The sequence below is a fragment of the Pteropus medius genome, unplaced genomic scaffold, assembly GCF_902729225.1.
Source record: "Pteropus medius unplaced genomic scaffold, Ma_sr-lr_union100, whole genome shotgun sequence".
NCBI classification, from domain to species: Eukaryota; Metazoa; Chordata; class Mammalia; order Chiroptera; family Pteropodidae; genus Pteropus; species Pteropus medius.
Window position 1 is genome coordinate 19144811 of NW_024345601.1, and position 19058 is coordinate 19163868.

General features: G+C 35.8%; 1 pseudogene; it reads left to right on the top strand.

Moving 5' to 3' along the window:
• Positions 1-1375: 1375 nt before the first annotated feature.
• Positions 1376-2581, top strand: LOC120611979 (branched-chain-amino-acid aminotransferase, cytosolic-like; annotated as a pseudogene).
• The last annotated feature ends 16477 nt before the right edge of the window (positions 2582-19058 follow it).

A 19058-nucleotide genomic window follows, 5' to 3' on the forward strand; every position in this document is an offset into this window, starting at 1 on the left:
CCTTGCCAGCATTCATAATCATGTGAGCCGATTCCTTACAATAAATGGTCCTGACTTAAAAAAAAAAAAAAAAAGTCTTCAGACTATTAAAGTATAAAATACAAGTAGAAGTGTAAGAAGTTATATGGAAGGCAAGGACTGACAGACAACCCAGGATCTCTGAGCCTGTGGTTTACTACTCCGGATTTGTGTCATTATCAGTGCTCCTTAAAATATGACCCATAAACTGTCACTAATCAAAGATAAACACTTCTGTGTTTAGAAACTTTTATAGCAATCTGACATTACAACGGCATCCAATCATGTGGTTTTCATTTCATTTACAAAAATATCAGTTTGGAACCTAAAACAAGCAAAAATAGCAACAACTGGTCGTTTACACAGACGGTTTGAGACACACTGACCTAGAAAGCTGATGCCACCTCAGACCAATTAAATCAGAATGAGGGAGATGTGGAGCCTGAGTATTTCCTGGGTATTATGCTCTGCAAGGGATTCTAATGTGGTGATCTAATACCTAATTCAGCATGAGTACTCATCAATCTGTATGGAAGCTGGTCAGCGCCCACCAATCAGAACAGAAGCAGACTATAAACAATCAATACTGTAGTACCAGTACCAGCTTTTCATGTTAGAGGGTCCAGATGAGATAAATCATTTTATGAAGAAGTCTGAGTTAATTTGGATTGGCACAGCCACATACGAAGGGAAGATACTATTCCTGTTTGTATCGATATGCTTCAAAGGGATTCTAAATCGGAAATTTATGGCCGTGAAGTACAGCAAAACTCTATTATGGAATGGAGCAAAGATATACTGGGGCTCAAATTATATTCCTTGAAATGTGACAATTACCTAAAGGTAAAGACTATTAAATGCAGCTATTGTGTCTTCTCTACTAATAAGAAAATAATCTATCCTATTAGATTTCTATACGCTGACAGCTACAACTATGTCAAGTAGATTTTATTCAAAGGGGTAGGACCCATCATCATATTTTTCAAAGTAAACACTGTTAAACATTATCAACCTTATATATTTCTTTTTAGATCTGTAAGTCATTTTAAATCATAACAAATTCACTTAACAAATCTTCATGTAGTAGAGATGTGAAATAATCCTATTCCAGAAAATATTGTTATGAATAATATTAGTAAGATCTGTGTTTCTTTCTCCTTGGTTTGAGATATGTAATTCTCATAGTGAAAGAGAATAAGAACATCTATGTATCAAAATACATATCTTGAGACAATAATCATTCTTTTAAAGAGGAAAGTGAGCAGTCCTGCCCACCACATGTAACAGCCACCAGCCAAGGGACTCCTCCAAACATTCCTGCAGCCTCCAACTCAGATACAGGGGAGACCTGGGACACATGGGGTTTGTCCTCTGCTCAGCTCCAACTATTCCCACAACTGCCAGAACAATGAAAGACGCAATGATGGATGCACCGAAGAATGTACTAGAGAAGCAGGATCAAAAGAGGTGATGTGGACTTTTAAGATGAAATATCTAATAACCACACCAACCAGTATTTTAAAGAAAAAAACAGACCAAAATACTCTGGTTTCTGGAACTGCTTTCATGGATCACATGTTGATAGTTGAGTGGTCCTCAGAGTTCGATTAAGAGAAATCACATAAGCCTCTTCAAAAACCTGTCATTGCATCCTGGCTCATTGGTTTGCACTATGTGGCAGATTTATTTGAAGGAATGAAGGCATTTCGAGGAGTAGATAATGAAATCTGACTCTTTCAAACTCATTCGGTCCTTTCGACATGGACAGAACGTACCGATCTGCTGTAAGGGCAGCTTTGCTGGAATTTGACAAGGAAGAGCTTTCAAAGTATTTTCAATAGCTTGTGAAATTGGATCAAGAAGGGCTCCTATATTCAACATCTGCTAGTCTATATATTTGTCCTACACTCATCGGAACTGAGCCTTCTCTTGGAGTCGAGAAGCCTACCAAAGCCCTGATCTTCGTAATCTTGAGTCCAATGGGTTTTTATTTTTCAAGTGGAACCTTTAATCCAGTATCCCTGTGGGCCAGTCTGAAGTCTGTAAGAGCCTGGAAAGGTGGGACTGGGACTGCAAGATGAGAGGGAATTATGGCTCATCTCTTTTTGCCCAATGTGAAGCAATAACAGGTGTCAGCAGGTTCTGTGGCTCTATGGAGAGGATAATGAGATAATGGAAGTTGGAACTATGAATCTTTTTCTCTACTAGATAAATGAAGATGGAGAAGAAGCACTGGAAACTCTTCTGCTAGATGGCATCATTCTTCCAGGAGTGACATGGCAGAGCATTCTGGGCCTGGCACACAAGTGCAGTGAATTTAAGGTGTAGAGGAGAGGTACCTTACCATGGGTGACTTGACAATAGCCCTAGAGCAGAAACCAGTGAGGGGGATGTTTGGCTCTGGCACAGCCCGTATTGTTTGTCCAGTTTCTGATATACTGTACAAGAGACTACACATTGCAACTATGGAGAATGGGCCTAAGCTTACAAGCTGGATCTTGGATAAATGACTGATATTCAGTACAGAAGAGAAGACAGTGACTGGACAATCATTGTATGCTGAATGGAAAATACAGGATACTATCTGTGTGTGACTGGGACATACTGTTGCCATTAGAATTATGATAGATTTTTTTGGCTTCCTGTTTTTAGTTGTGCATTATGTGTATTATCAGTGTTATCACAGTGGTTGTTTCTCATGCCAGAGAAAATGAACTGCAATCATTAAATGATGTTTTGTAAACCTGGCAGTAGAAGCTTATCTTACTTTCCCTTAGAAAGATGATGATGTAAGCCATATAGCAAAGAATTTTCCTCAATAATCTTAGTGCCTCACTTAGTACTTCACTCAGATACAAAAACATTTGTTTATTCTTTAGCTTAAGTTATATTCTACTCCTCAATCGAATGAATTATTTTGGTGCTTGAAATCAGATCTGAGTAAAATTCATAGGTAGCATTACCTATGACACATTTTCATCCTCAGAAAGCGTTTTGTTTTTTTAAAATCATGACTTCGAAAAACTGGATTTCCTCATGCCACATTTTTTTTGCAGGCCCTCTAAGTCTATCTTAAGGCAAATCTCTCCCTTCTTCCTGATGTCACGATCTGCTCTAAGATCAACTTGTGCATCAGTAGGATCTGTGCACATTACCATCACTGCCGCTTCCACTTTGGACTGTGAGTGGCTACTTGTTTGGCTCCACTACAACACTGAGGGTCTTGTGCCTTAGAGATCTTTATACCCCCAATGCCTGGTACATCATAGGTACTCAGTAAATAATAAATAAATGAACATTTGCCTTCTTAAAAAAGAGAAAGAGACAATGCGTTCTTTAAAGTTAAGATGAAGCAATGACATTGAGGACTACTCTGATTTTGGCAATCTAAAAGCCCAAGTTGTGTCTTCCGCCTTTTCCTTCTTAGTAGATTTTCCTCAATTATTGATTTCTCTGCATTGCCATTACAATTTGAGAAGTTATCATCATCTAACTGAATTCCCTACCATATCCTGAATTTGTCCTACACCAACACTACCGAGAGATCCTATGACATCTTTAAATTCTTCTTTAAAATTCATACTGGTGTGAGCTGAAATTTGTCTGCCTATAACGTTATTCAGTGGTTTGTGTTTTCTACCTCTACCCTACCTTTACCTATCTCAGGATTCCTAGAGAATATTCCATATCATAAACCTTCCAACAGTCAAGGAAATTCATATCATTGAGCCAACTCCTTTTTAGACTAAATGCCTCTACTTCCACCAATCATAAGCGACTCTTCAATACTGATAACCATTCTGGTGACTACACTCTGATCAGGATCCTGTTTCATAGTACAATGACTGCCCACCACTAGTGGGCTTTTCTCCAGTACCTACCTTCTTCTCTTGAGTTTTATGTGAGACAGCTGTCTGTCCTCATTCTGTTTATGCCAGTTATATTGGTCATTTTAATCGTGTAATTTAATGAAAAATTACATAAGCCGATGAAGCATGAGTGAGAAAAGAAAGTTATCATTTATATAAAAATTAAGTTGAATGATTGGAGAAACTTGTTGCAGATGAGTCTCTTAAAATATTGCTGTTGAAATAAGAGCAAGAAAACTGTATAAGAAAAAAGGAAAAACAAAATAAAATTCTAGAATGATTTGGATTGATTGGAAGATGTCTTCAGGTACTTGCTCCTTAAAAAAAAGCTAGATATCTTAGATAATTTATTAAAGATGGGATTTATTTAAATGAGAAAACAAAAAACTCCAGAGGGCTCACATTCAGAGGGGTGATATTCCAAATATTGTTACACTCCATCAGAACACACACCCAGCTAACAAGAATGGAGTCGGGTCCCAATCCACAGATATGGCTGCACCAGTGTGTTCTAAGTGAAGGTAAGCTCCACCCTCAAAGAAAAAGGCCTGATCCTGTGCCAAAAAAGTATGTGAAAGAATGAACATTCATAGTTCAAGTTAAAAAATGTAATGTGCTTTGGATATTTTTATATTGACTCACTCCTAAAGAGATTCTACTACACAATGAGCTGGAGATGGGATCTGAAAAACAGTTGTCTGACCTCAAAGAGCATTTGCTTGACATCTGTGTATATTGCCTGCAAATGTTTTAAGCTACAGTTTTTCTTTAACTAAATACCATAGTCTATTAATACATTCTAGGGTTGCATAAGCATTCCGGAAAGCTTATGCACATTTGGAAAGCTTTTGCCATATTGATGACTCACAACTTTATTTCAACTAAAACTTTTTCATACTCGATCACCATATATCCTTTATCCTCTGTTGGTGGTGTTCTTTTTGTATCCAAGTGCCAGACCTTAAAATAATCCCTTTTAACTTTCTTCTTTGTGGATTTGGCTTTTGAATTCTGTCAAACAACATATCCTGGCCCCCTCTCTCTGAGCCTCATGTCATCAGCTAATTTAATAAGCAAGAACTGAGTCTGCCTTTTTAAAATCTGACCCTGTCAGAAGGCTCCCTGAGCAGTCAAGATGAGTACTATAGATACTGCCTTCATTGCTTCCTCGTGGAATAATTGGTGATTGCAGCCACAACTCTGGTTGTCCCAAGATGCCAAGGCTGTCTTCCAGCAGAGCCTCATGCATGGCACCACACCTGGCTTGTCCACAACTGCATTTAGCCTAATACACAGGGTATTCAATAAATGTGTTTAAATCAGAGAAATGTCCTTCTGTTTCTGGCATAGGATGACAAGAAAGGCTTCTCTAGAAAAAAAAAAAAACCAAAAACATCTGCTACTTTTCCCAGCCATCATATACACGAACAACTTCGCAAGTATCACCAAAGCCATGAACCTAAACTTGGGAGAAGAATGAGCATAGATGAATTAAGATGTTTTAGAAAGTATTTGAATGTACAATTGAACCAGCATTATTTCTTATGTTAGGATTTGAATATTGCAAAAGACTGTATTGATTGCCTAAATCTAAAAATAATTTCATTAATGGAGGCAGATGTAATGCAATTTAATATGCAAATTAATGCTGCATTCACTGAAAAATACTAAATCACTCCGTTTAGCAATCCGACTGAAAATCGCTAATAAAATTTGAGACAATTTTTTTTTCCTTTCACAAACTTACTGAAAACTCTTGAAAGACAATACATGTCTTCTAGTTCTGAATAATCTACCCAGAAGTCAAGAAATAAGCCCAAACTAAGGTGAGATATAATGCTTATTATTCTTTGAATGTTGTTCTAAATTAAGGAGACAAGTTGTAGAAAAGTTAACTACTGTGAACTGGAAAACCTCCAATTAAGTAGTTGGGTTTCAACCTCTCCTTGACTCAAAGAACATTTATCAACCCATACAGAAATCAAGACTGAAAACAAGGGCTAGTTTAGATAACAAAAAACTCTCATTCATTTTCTCCATGTTGACAAAATATACTCTCTGCCCACAAACCTAGTCTGTGTCCATGCACACACAAACCAATTTGAAACAAAAACAAGTGAGCGTTTAAATTTAGACCAATTATGACAGCAAAAGCTGTGTTCTCTGGCATTCTACCAAACAAAAAGCTGCAGAAACCAGCACTTCCGATTCCCCTAGTCTCATGTGTATTCTAGCAGCAGGGACTGGCAGTGGAGCTAATTCTAATCAACGACAAAGCTATTTAGATCCCACAGGACTGACTCTGGGAGTCACTGGGGCAGCTGGGATGTAGGCTGTCAGTTGTGGTTGTGACGGATGTGGTGGTCATAGAGTGGCCCCGTCTTCTATCCCCTCAGGGCAATAGGGGCGGCTGTAGAGCACGGCATCCCTGAGGAGAGGGACGACCTCTCAGGAACTCATAGGCTCAAACTGTGCCCTACAAGCAGACTTCACAGCTTCCTATTTTTTTAAAAAAATGTTTTTAAAATTCTGGTAAAAAATACATAACATAAAATTTACATTTCAACAATTTTTAAGTGTACAATTCAAAAGCATTAATTGCATTCGTGTTATTATACAACAATCACCGTTATCTATTTCCAAAATGTTTTCATCACCTCAAATCGAAACTTTTTAGCCATTAAGCAATAACTCTGCATTCACTCCAAGGTCCTGGTAAGTTACTTTCTGGCTCTATAGATTTGCCTTTTCTAGATATTTTATATTACAATTGGACTCATACAATTTTTGTCCTTTTGTGCTTGGCTTATTTTACTTAGCATAATGCTTTGAAGATTCATGCATGTTGTAGCATATATCAGAACTTCACTCCTTTTCATGGCTGAATAACATTCAATTGTATGTATGTACCACGTTTTGTTTATCCATTCATCTGTTGATGGACATCTGGGTCGTTTCTACCTTTAGCTATTGTAAATAAATTCTTCAATGAACACTGGTGTATAAGTATCTGTTTGAGCCCCTGTTTTCAATTCTTTCAATTTTTTTTTTTTTTTTTTTTTTTTTTTTTGCTTTTCAATACCTAAAAAGTATAACTTCTGGATCATATGGTAATTCTATGTTTAGCTTTCTGAGGAACCGTCAAACTGTTTTCCACACAAATGCACCATTTTACATTCCCACCAGCAATGTACAAGATTTCCAATTTACATCTTAAGACCCAAGCAGAGTGGATAGTTTAACCAGGGGTTACCTCGAAATTACCCATCATCCTTATTCCACCTCAGACTACATAAGACAAATTTCACTATAAGCTATTATAGTTACCAGCCCCAGATCTGCAGTTCCTCACTGGAATTCCCCTAAGACCTTTTTTTCTGTGCCTCAGGCCGATTACTCTCCAATTTATAGCTTCATTCACTCACTCACTCTCTGTTTCCCTCTTGGCTGAAGCAGTCTAATCCACCTATGACTCTAGCTCATCTAAACCACCAGGCCCAACACCGATCCAAGTTGGTACCCCTCTCCCCCTTTCCTCAGTCTTTGCCTGACCTTACCCCACTCAGCATTTCTTGTCCCTGCTCCTTAGTTAATGTGCATCTTACTGCCATCTTCCTAGAGCCAGTTCTCCACTTATTAAAATGAGGCGAGACACTCCTTTTGACTCCGATATTGTACAATGCTGTCCTATGACTGGCATAATTCTATTTAAATAATTTTAGCCAGAGGCAGGAGGCTGACTAATTAATGGATACTTCAGTAGACATTTCCTTCATCCCTTTTCTAGCACTTATACTTTTTTTTCAGTCATCCAACTGCCTCCATCCTACTTGAAGACATAGTTACCTCATTACAATGGCTTCCAAACTTGTCCAAACTTGTTTCTTTGCCTCTAAATTGCACCTCAGTGAATCCATCTTGTCAGCTGCAATCATAGTATAGCACTTACAGCATGAATTCTTACCCAAACCCTTCAACTGTTCAGCAGTTCCTACACAATACAATTCAAACGCCTGATTCTAGCAGTTCAGACCTCCCATGATGGCCCAAACCACCTTTCCCTCACTATCTCCACTATTTCCTATCAGCTCCTCTCTGCCCAGGCTATGCACGTCCCTCTGTGTCTGGTTCATGACTTGGCCTTTGGGTTCTCATTCACCAAGGACTCTTTCCTAATGAATCTCTACATTTTGTTCAAAGATAGAGTTTCCTTGATGACTCCAGCTAGAAGCGAAATGTATATCTTCTTGCATAGTTTGTGACATTTGGTTCATGTTTTAGCTTGATCTGAAAACCATTCAGTGAGCTTGGGGTGTCACTAGAAGAGGGCAGATGGCTAGTGGATAAATGGTCTCAATCAGGTCACCTTGGGGCATTCACTAATGTCAGGCTCTGGTCCTCAGGCTGGTAAGTATGGAGTCTGACTATGAACAGCATATTCTGAGCAGAATTATTCTTAGGAATAATTACCTGATCTCAGGGAACTAGTGTGTGTGTGTGTGTGTGTGTGTGTGTGTGTGTGTGTGTGTACACATGCACATGCACTGCAGAATGCCATTACATTAATTAATTTACAATGACAGTTATAACCTACATGGATAGAATATGTATGTCACATGAGTAGAAGAGTATCTCCCTGAAGGATAGACTTACTCTAGAAGCCAATTTATAAACAGAATATTAAGTGAGTGTAGAATCAAAATAAGTTGCTTGCTTTATGAGCCAAATGGGGATTCCTTTGTCACAGGATATAAACTGCTCATCTTCTCAGGGCAATGAGCACTAGATTTGGGAGTTACCTCCTCTTTGAACTGACAACCTTCTGTCAATTCAGTTTTACTTCAAAAAGACTAAATATATTTCACCACAACATTACACCTCACTCCCCACCTCCACCCCACATACTCCTTGAGGCATTCGGGCATCTTTGAGTATAGTTTTACTTTTCCCCAAATCTGCATTAGCTTACGATCTTTGGTTTATCCTCAGACCAAATTCAGCCACTGTGGATGTGTCTAAGTGTACCTTTCTAGTTTGGCTTTCAGAAGACAAAGCTTTTTTCCTCTCCTTCTCTATGTTCTTAGGAGTTACTTTACTGTTCCACATTTGATTATTCTGTGCCACTGAGCACAAATTCCGTTGCACTATTGGGCTCAGCCTTTATTTCCATGTATGAAAAGAAAACTCCTTGAGGACAAGGCCTATGTCTTGTATGTCTGTCTATACGTTACATGTCCACACCAATACAGCAGGCATTCAGCTAACATTATTGAAAAAGGAACAACTAGAGGCCATACTAATATATATATTGTGCAAAGTTCTCTCTAATTCTTGCTTCTCTCAGATATGTCTACCATTAGTGATTGTCTTGAGATAATTTTAAATGTTGGTTGCTCATGAAAATGCTCTGAATGAAAAAAAAAAAAAATTATCCAATGCTTTCAGGCCATAAATGTGTAACCGTGGAGAAATAGTCCCTACTAGGTCCAAGGGATCTTCCTGTTGGGAGAAAACTAGATTGGAAGACCCTTTAGGATTTGCTTCCACCCTACCAGGAGGCTCTGACCTGGAACTGGGACTGGGTCCTTCATCGCTGCCCTTTTGACTAAGGCTGACCTCCTTTGATTGGAGCAGCAAACCTCAGAGTTACAGGGAAGCATGCCAAAGTTCCTTGGTTGTGTGTTGAGCCAAATAGTCTGAAGACGAATTCTTCTACATTGAGAGTAACAGATTATTTTCTTCCCTGGCCATCTTTAGAAGGCTCCAAAGGAAGAAAGACAAAATGAAACCTGAGTGAACCTTACTCACAACTTTGCCGCATGGTGCTGGGTTATCCGGTGTGCTCAGTATTTATCTCCTGATTTCAATAAGGAAAACAAAATGAATAGGAAAGAAGAACACAAGAAATAGAAAACTCTTTCTAAAGATTGGCTTTAACTGTATTTAAAGTCAACTGGAGAAAACTTTTTTAAAAAAATTTCAAAATCGGTGCAAGCAAAATCTCCATTTGTCCAGGATCCCAAGAGAAATGCTATCACGATGTATGTTTTGTGATGGTGCTATGGGCCCAGATAATAGGACTGGGGCAGGACAGTTGGGCACAAGGGAATCCTGCCCAGCCTTTTGTTTCACGCAGACTCACAATGCAGCCGACTGGGGAATCCAGCGTGTTTTTCTTATCGACTCTTCCTGTTTTCATTGTGAATTATCAAACAATTCTCCAGATATTGATTTTTATCTTCGCACAAGGTAAATTTTAGTTTCTATTGGCACAAGCTGATTCAGTGCATTTCTCTAAAATTTGTTAAAAAACACAGTTAGTGGAACAAAACAGGACAGAAAAATCAGCGAGGAGAACTTTCTTTTTTCCTGTTGTTATGAAAGTGTAGGAGCTTAAATATATGTCCTAATGCAATAGATCACTGATTTGGACTATAATTATTGGTTATTTCTGGCCTCGAAATTTTCACTGGAATAAAATAAATGTATTTTCTGTCCAGACTTCTCTCTTGCTGTGTGTGTGTGTATGTGATGGGGGTGGGGGAATACTAAATCAAAAAGGAAATGAAATATCACGATTAGATCACTACTAGTATGATTGTATTATATTGTCTACTTATTTTAAAAGATTCGTTCATTAATTCAACAATTTATTACGTGACTGTTATATACCCAAATGATGTTGGATATACCCTAATTTTTTTCCTCCTTTTTTAAAATTCAATTTGACTTTGGTTAATAAAATCATGTCGATTTTAAGCATACAATTCAATAATACGTCATATGTGTATTGCATTGCATGTACACCACCCAAAGTTAAATTTCCTTCCGTCACCATATATTTCAACCCTCCTACTCCTATCTACTTCTCTTTGTCCCTGACTTCCCTCTGGTAATCAATAAACTATTTTCTGTGTCCATGAGTCTCTGTTTCTTTGTCATGTTCATTTGTTGCTTTCACTTTTATATACCATATATGAGTGAAATCATATGGTTCTCGACTTCTTCTGTCTGACTTATTTCACTCAAGATCCATCCTTGTTGTTGCAAATGGCAGTATTTTATCTTTTCTTATGTCTGAGTAATAGGCCATTGTATATATGTACCACATCTTCTTTATCCAATCATCTATTAAAGGACACTTAGGTTGTTTCCATGTCTTGGTTATCATGAATAATGCTGCTATGAATACCCAGGTGCACATATCTCTATGAATAAATATTTTCAAAATTTGAGTAGATATCCAGAAGAAGGATTGCTGGGTCATATGGTAATTCTATTTTAATTTTTTGCAGAACCTTCATACTGTTTTCCATAGTGGTTGTACCAATCTGCAGTCCTACCAGCAGTGTATGAGGGTTCCTTTTACTCTGCATCCTCTCCAACACTTGTTATTACATGTCCTGTTGATAGCAACTATTCTAACAGGTGTGAGATGGTATCTCATTGTGGTTTTGATTTCCCTAATAGATAGTGATGTTGAGAATCTTCACGTTTGTTGGCCATTTGTATGTCTTCTTGGGAGAAGTGTCTGTTCAGGTCCTTTGCCCATTTTTTAACTGGATTGTTTGTTTTTTTTATTGTTGAGTTATATGAGTTCTTTGCATATTTTGGAAATAAGCCCTTATCAGAGGCATCGTTTGCAAATATCTTCTCCTACTCAGATAGTTGCCTCTTTATCTTAACAGTTATTTTGCTGTGCAAGAGCTTTATTTTTGCTTTTACTTCCCTTGCCTTTGAGGTCCAATTCATAAAATCCTCTATAAATCCAAGGTCCATGAGTTCGGTACCTGTGTTTTCTTCTGTGCAATTTGTCTCGGATCTTATATTCAGGTCTTTGATCCATTTTGAGTTCATTTTTATATATGGTGACATTAGTCTAGTTTCATGCTTTTGCATGTGGCTTTCCAATTTCCCAGAACCATTTATTGAACAAGCTTTCCTCATACCATTGTATATTTTTGGCTCCCTTGTTGAAAATTATATACAAGGATTTATTTCTGGACTCTCAATTCTGTTCTACTGTTCTGTGTGTCTGGTTTTTTTTTTTGTTGTTGTTGTTGTTTTGTTCGTTGTTGTTGGTTTTTTTTTTTTTTTTTGCCAACACCATGTTGTTTAGATTATTTTTGCTTTGTAGTATAATTTGAAGTCAGGCAGAGTGATGCATCTGGCCTTGTTATTTTTTTCTCAGGATTGGTTTGGCTATTCGGGGTCTTTTGTGTTTCCATACATATCTGATGATTTTTGTTCTACTTCTTTAAAAAATGTCATTAGGGTTTTGATGGGGATTGCATTAAATTTGTATATTGCTTTGGGTAATGAAGTTATTTTAACTAGGTCGATTCTTCCAATCCATGAACACAGAATATATTTCCATTTTTTTGTTTCTTCTTTAATTTCTTTTAATAACGTCTTATAGTTTTCACTGTGTAGGTTCTTCAAATACTTCATTAGGTTTACTCCTAGGTATTTTATTCTTTTTGTTACAATTAAAAAATAAGTTGTTTTTTTCATTTCTTTTTCTGAAAATTCATTTTTAGTATATAAGAATGCTATGCATTTTTGTACATTGATTCTATATCCTAAACTTTACTGTATTTGTTGTTTCTAATAGGTTTTGGTGGAGTCTTTAGAGTTTTCTGTATAGAGAATCATATCATCTGCAAAAAGTGACAATTTGACTTCTTCATTTCCAATCTGGATACCTTTTATTTCTTTTTCTTGCCAGATTGCTCTAATTCGAACTTCTAACACTATATTGAATGATAATTGTGAGATGGGACAGCTTTGTCTTATTCTTGACCTTAGAGGAAAGGTTTTTAGTTTTTCACCATTAAGTATGATGCTAGCTGAGGGTTTGTCATATACAGTCTTTATTATGTTGAGGTACTTTCCTTTAACCATTTTATTAAGATTTTTAATCATAAATAGATGCTGTATTTTGTCAAATGCTTTTTCTGTATCTATTGATATGATCATATGTTTTTATTCTTTATTCGTTTATGTGGTATATCACATTAATTGATTTGCATATGTTAAACCATCCTTGTGCCCTTGGAATAAAGCCCACTTGATCATGGTGTATAATCTATTTAATGTATTGTTGTAGTAGATTTGCTAGTATTTTGTTTAGGATTTTTGCATCTGTATTCATCAGAGATTTTGATCTGTAGTTTTCTTTTTTTGTGTTATCTTTACCAGGTTTTGGTATCAGAGTAATATTGGCCTCATAAAACGAGTAAGGAAGTATTGCCTCTTCTTCAATTTTTTGGAAGTTTGAGAACAGGTATTAACCCATTTCCTGTTTGCCCCAAGAATGCTTGCCAGCAGCACTTGCGGCTACAGCGTTTACCCTAACTCGGGGATTATAGTCCTAACCTTACCCCCAAAGTTTGCCACAAAAATACTTGCTTTAATTATTATTTTTGCATCACTCTAGTATATTGATAGTCTTTGGAAACAAATGACATCATTCTATTTCTAACATTCTGTTTTTAGTAGTGGTATTTCCATTTACAAAATATAGTAATTCTTGATCATTAAAAATGTAAAATCCTAGAAAATGTAGCATTCCTATGCATGATGTTAACATCATTCTCAAAACAATTGTTAGCCGGAGATTCATTTGATGAATCTGATTTATGTATACATTTCTGTTACATTAGGATTAGAGACAAATTCTATTTAGAAATAACTCCAAGAACACTTTTTATATTTGATTTTCACATTGAAAACCATTCAGATTTGCTTCAGCTTCAAAGAATGTGTTTATGTAAAATTAATGCTGGCAGCAAGCTGCACTTTTTTTTTCTAAATGGGAAATAGGTTAAATTATCACTGAATGTTTGGTAGCATTCACTAGTGAAGCCATCTGATGATTGTTTCAATTTCCTTACTGTTGATTGGTCTATTTAGATTTTCCAGTTCTTCATGATTTGGTCTAAGAAGGTTGTATATTTCTAAGAATTTGTCCATTTATTCTAGGTTACTGAATTGAGTGGTATATAATTTTTCATAGTATCTTGTTAGATGCTTTGTACTTTAGTATTATCTATTGTAATTTCTCCTCTTTCATTTCTGATTTTGTTTGTGTCCTTTCTCATTTTTCCTTAATGACTCTAGCTAGAGGTTTGTCAATTTTATTAATCTTTTCAAAGAACCAGTTCTGTGTTGCATTCGTTTTTTTCTATTGTCTTTTTGTTCTTAATTTCATTTAATTATACTCTAATTTTTATTATTTTCTTCCTTCTACTGGTTTGGGATTCATTGGTTCTTTTCTAGTTTTTTAAGATGTAATGTTAGGTTATTTATTTGGGATTTTCCTTGTTTCTTGAAATAGGCTTAAATGACATGATCTGTCCACTTATTACTACTTTTGCTGAAATATACCCTCATTTAGCTGATTTCTATATCCTGGATTTCTTTGAATTCCTAGAAACAGAGTAACCCTTTCCATATAAATATAAGACTTCCTTATTCCCAGCGTATTAGGAAGAACATTGAAGTCTTTTTGAAGATGATATGCAAGGAGTGCTGGTTTCTTCTAAACACAGATGCAGGAAGTAGGCTGTGTTCCCTTCTCTACAAATCAGAAATAACACTCTTTGATGCTAATAGTCTGATAAAAAATAAGAGATGAGGTACTGAAGAACTAGGTCCACCTCTAGGATAACAATGTTAAGTTATTTGAATTACTTTACTTTCACTATGTCTTCCCACCAAATTATCTAATTCGTTCTAATAAATTTATGCGAAATAGCATAGTATCAAAAGTCTAGCACCTGAAAGAAATTAAACCATACACTAAAACAACCCAACTTCATGCCAAATATTATAACATTGAAAGGCATATGCATAACAATATAGACAGATAGATAGATGTTGACAAGTTTTATTCAAATTGTTGATGCATTAGCTTTGCAGTTCTTGTACCCGGAGAAACACAGAAAATCAGAGAAAATATTATATATATGCAACAGAGCCAGTAAAGTTACTTGCAAATTTACTTAAAAGGCTTATTAGCACTTTTTTCTCATAACTTTTTAATGAAAATCCATAAAACATTGTGGCAAAGCAAATTAACTTAGAAATTAATTAGAGATGTTAAAAAAGAGATGTTGGACTAATACAAAAGAGACCAGAAAGTTATTTTCACTATATTAATATGATAACCAAATTATTATAGTTTATCCTAATTCACCAAATTCTTTCATCCTATGCTCATTGACTCTTGATACAATCACTCATGGCTCCTCAGAACATTACTATAAATATTTCATAAAGATCACTGCTTCCAGAAATATGGGAGACCGTGTTGTTGTGAGGGACCCTCTTGATGTAGAAAAGATCTTAGTTAGGACCTGCTTGCTGATGATCATAAAAACCCAAACCATGAGCTGCTCAGAACTGGAAGTAGATGGGAAGAGCTAGCTTGCCTTAAGGTCTTATGCCTATAGTGCTGTAGTAAATTAGATATTGATTCACAGGACAATAACAATGTAGATAAGCTGAGCCTGAGAAATCTGTGTTGAATTGTGACTCTCAGAGGGATCAAATGGTCCCAGGTTGGTGCTGACTCTTAGCTCACAGAAGAAGCAGATACGAACACTCTCCTCAGGAAGGTATCCCTTCAGGATCCCAATAAATGAAGAACAAACAAAAAGCCTGCATTCTGAAATCACCAAGCTCAAGAGAAGGCAAGCACCATGAGTGAGTCAGAAGAAATGACAAGAAACAGATTTAGACCCTTAAAAACTGTAGAGACTAGAACTGACAGACATATAATGTAAAATAGGCATGTGTGAACAATTTAAAGAAATAATACAGAAATTAAAAAAAGAATTGTAAAAGAATCGGAAAATATTTTGGGAAGAAAAGGCTAAAGTGCTCTTTAAATATAACTAAAGAGAGAATTAGTGAAGAAAACATCATCATCTTAGAGAGATAAAAAGATGAATATATATAAAACATTTAGAAATATGAAGCAAATGAAAATTTCTAGCATATGTCTAATTAGAATCTCAGAAGGAGAGAAGAGAGATAATGGAGAAATATTTATAAAAGCAATAACTAAGAATTTTCCAAAACTGATAAATGACATTAATCTATAGCTAATAATCCAAAGAGGATGAATAAAGCAGTTCCATGAGTAGACACATTATAGTGAAATTCCTAAACGCCAATGACAAAGAAGAGATATAAAATCCGGGAGTGAAATTTGAAGCAAAATATGGGTTTTTCATCAGTGAAGGAGATGTTCTGTCAACTCTATGTATACTCATCCAAACATGCTGAAATAATACTATATCACTGTAGGTCCAGTGGATTAACTTTGTTTTTTATTTGAGTCCCTGTACATTTATTACAATTGACTATAAGCTAATAGCTCCTGACACAAAAGTTATCTATTAAGTAGATCTAGAGTTTGAGTTTTTGTTCTAAACTCAATTTTAAAAGAGCAGAAATTATTGTATATTAGACATATGCAACTATTCATTTCAGTTGTTTAGAATAGGGTTTCTCAATCCTGACTGCAACTTAGAATTGCTTGTGGAGTTTTGATGATGTATATAATGCACAGATTTTATGGGCATACCTGAATGAAATATAACAAAGTGACACGCCCTTGGTGCAAGATGGCTTACCACATGCTATCTCTCCTGAATTGGAAGGCAGAATACATCTGTGACAGTGCTAAGGTGTATTGACAGGCAGGCTCCTCAGTAGGACCTGCTGGCTTGGAGCAGACAGGTGGCTGGCAGTCCCACCGCGGTCAAGGAAAGAAGGGCCTTCTTCTGGTGGTAGAAGGTTTTCCTGTTTTTACTTTTGGGCAGAACTGCTAACTTTATATTTTCTTCACTCTCTGAAGTGGAGATCTAGGGTTACTTAAATATCAGTTTCATTTGTCTTTAGGGTCTAATACATTTATTAGGACCCTTCTTCAATCTCATCTCTCTTTAGAAAATTTAGCTTGCACATGTACAAAATGACAGATAATATATTCATTACAACATTAGAAGAAAGAATTCCTCGATCTAATTTTAAAAAGCAAAGTGTTTCAAATCAATAGAGAAATAATTAATAACTATGGTACATCCACAAAATAGAATACAGGTTTCTGCTGCAATCCAAAAGTAGAGTGCTCGTATGAAAACTTTTGTAAGCCTAAATGGTGTAAAGTGAAGAACCGATTACTCTAGGACACAAAATAAACTGAGGTAAAGCACAGATGCTCGGACACGACTCCAAACTATGGTGCTTGATGCTGAGATGCTGAGTGTAGTTCCCAGGGAAGGAGACTGGCAGGGCTGTTCTCACTGCTCCGGGTGTGCACTGCTTCAATAACAGTTCACTATGAAACAAATGCTGAATGCTATTTTTGATTTTCATCTTTTTTTTTTTTTTTGTAAAAGTGAAAATCCTCTTTGGATTTCTTTCAGATAGCAAAAACAGGTACAAATATACAAATATAGATCTTTTGTAAAAGCCAAGTGGTGTAAAGCAAATTTTGAAAAGTCGAGGATACCTGTACTATGAAGCTCTAATAAAGGTGAGAGTTTTTATAATTAGACAGTGATAAGAAAAAATCTACAGGGCATATTATTACCTGAAAGAAAATAAACTGAAGAAGCATGTACATAATCATCTATCTACCCTATTACTCAGCAGACATTCCTAGGTCTTCACTCCACATGTGAATCAGCCGAAGAACTTTTAACAAACTGATGACATGGCATCTTAGATCAACCTATACAATTCACAAGTACGAACAGGCAACAGATCAAGAGAAATATGAGTAAACAAAACAAAATAACCCTAAAAATTCTAAATATTATCCTTAGGGAAATTAGAGAGGCTATTGCATATACCAAACAAGAAGAAATTTTTGGAATTAAAAAAATTCAATGGACCACCACATATTACTCTGTTCGAAATTCTGGAAAGACAATTTGAAAAATTTTCAGAGAGGGGAAAAAAATGAGGTCATCCATAAAGGAAGGAGAATCAGATTAACAGATTTCCCATCAGCGACATTGAATATTGAAGTCAAAGAAACAAAGACTGTCAAAAAAACTTGCTGGGCTAATAACTATGAATTTAGGATTCCGTATTTAAACTATTATTTTATGTAACATTGCAGTCATACAAATTCACAGTTAGTTTATTACCCTCACAAGTTCTCCAAAAACATTAGTCAGCAAGGCTCTCCAACAGATCAAATGAAAAAGAAATAATTTAAAAAGAGCACATCATGAGCCACAAGAGTAACAGCTAAAATGATTTAAAAGAAAAAAAACATAAAAGGAATAAAAAGAGAAACCACTGGACCTTCAGACTTGGGGCATCATCCTTTGAGCAGCTGGGGATTAGTATGTTAGCATTCTATTTCTTTCTCTCTAAATCCAATAGCATAACTTGGTTCTGTAGTAAATATAAGAGCATAATCTCATGAATGACTCTTAAATTTAGGTTAAAAGCTTTGCATTATCTATAATAGACTAAACAAGGAATACACAATCATACAGAACAATGTGTAGGGAAGTAGAGAGAAGGGAGACATGGTATAAACTCATTAGGCTGTTTTTTTTTTACAAATCAGAAAGTTAATAGCTGCTGTCTAAAGTGGAAACACACACACACACACACACACACACACACACACGCACGCACGAGGAAAATGTAATTTAAATTACAATGGTAATTCCAGAAGAATTACAACACAGAATTTTGTAGGTTTATTACTGGGAAAGAATATTAGAAATGCAGTGGAAGTTAGCTGACTTTTTATTTTTGACTCTTCTGTATGATTTGACTTTTAAAAGTATATTAAAGACAGCCTTTATCAATAATTACTTAAATTGAAGTAGAATCTATAATGGAATAATACTGTGTAGCCTTTAGAAAGAATGAGATTTGTCAACATATATTTTTGTGGAATTATATGTTTAATGTAAAAAAAGTGGAATTTGCAAAATAATATGGTATCATCCCCATTTAGGTAAAAATAAAACCATATATATGTCTCTGTGTGTGTATATATGTAAACGCACATGAAAATATCGGGGAGGAGAATCTATAAACTGAGGGTGCTGGGGAAAGAAAGAAGCATTTCAATTTTCACTTTTAAAACTTCTGAATTGTTTTAATGTTAAGAATGGTAACACATAATAT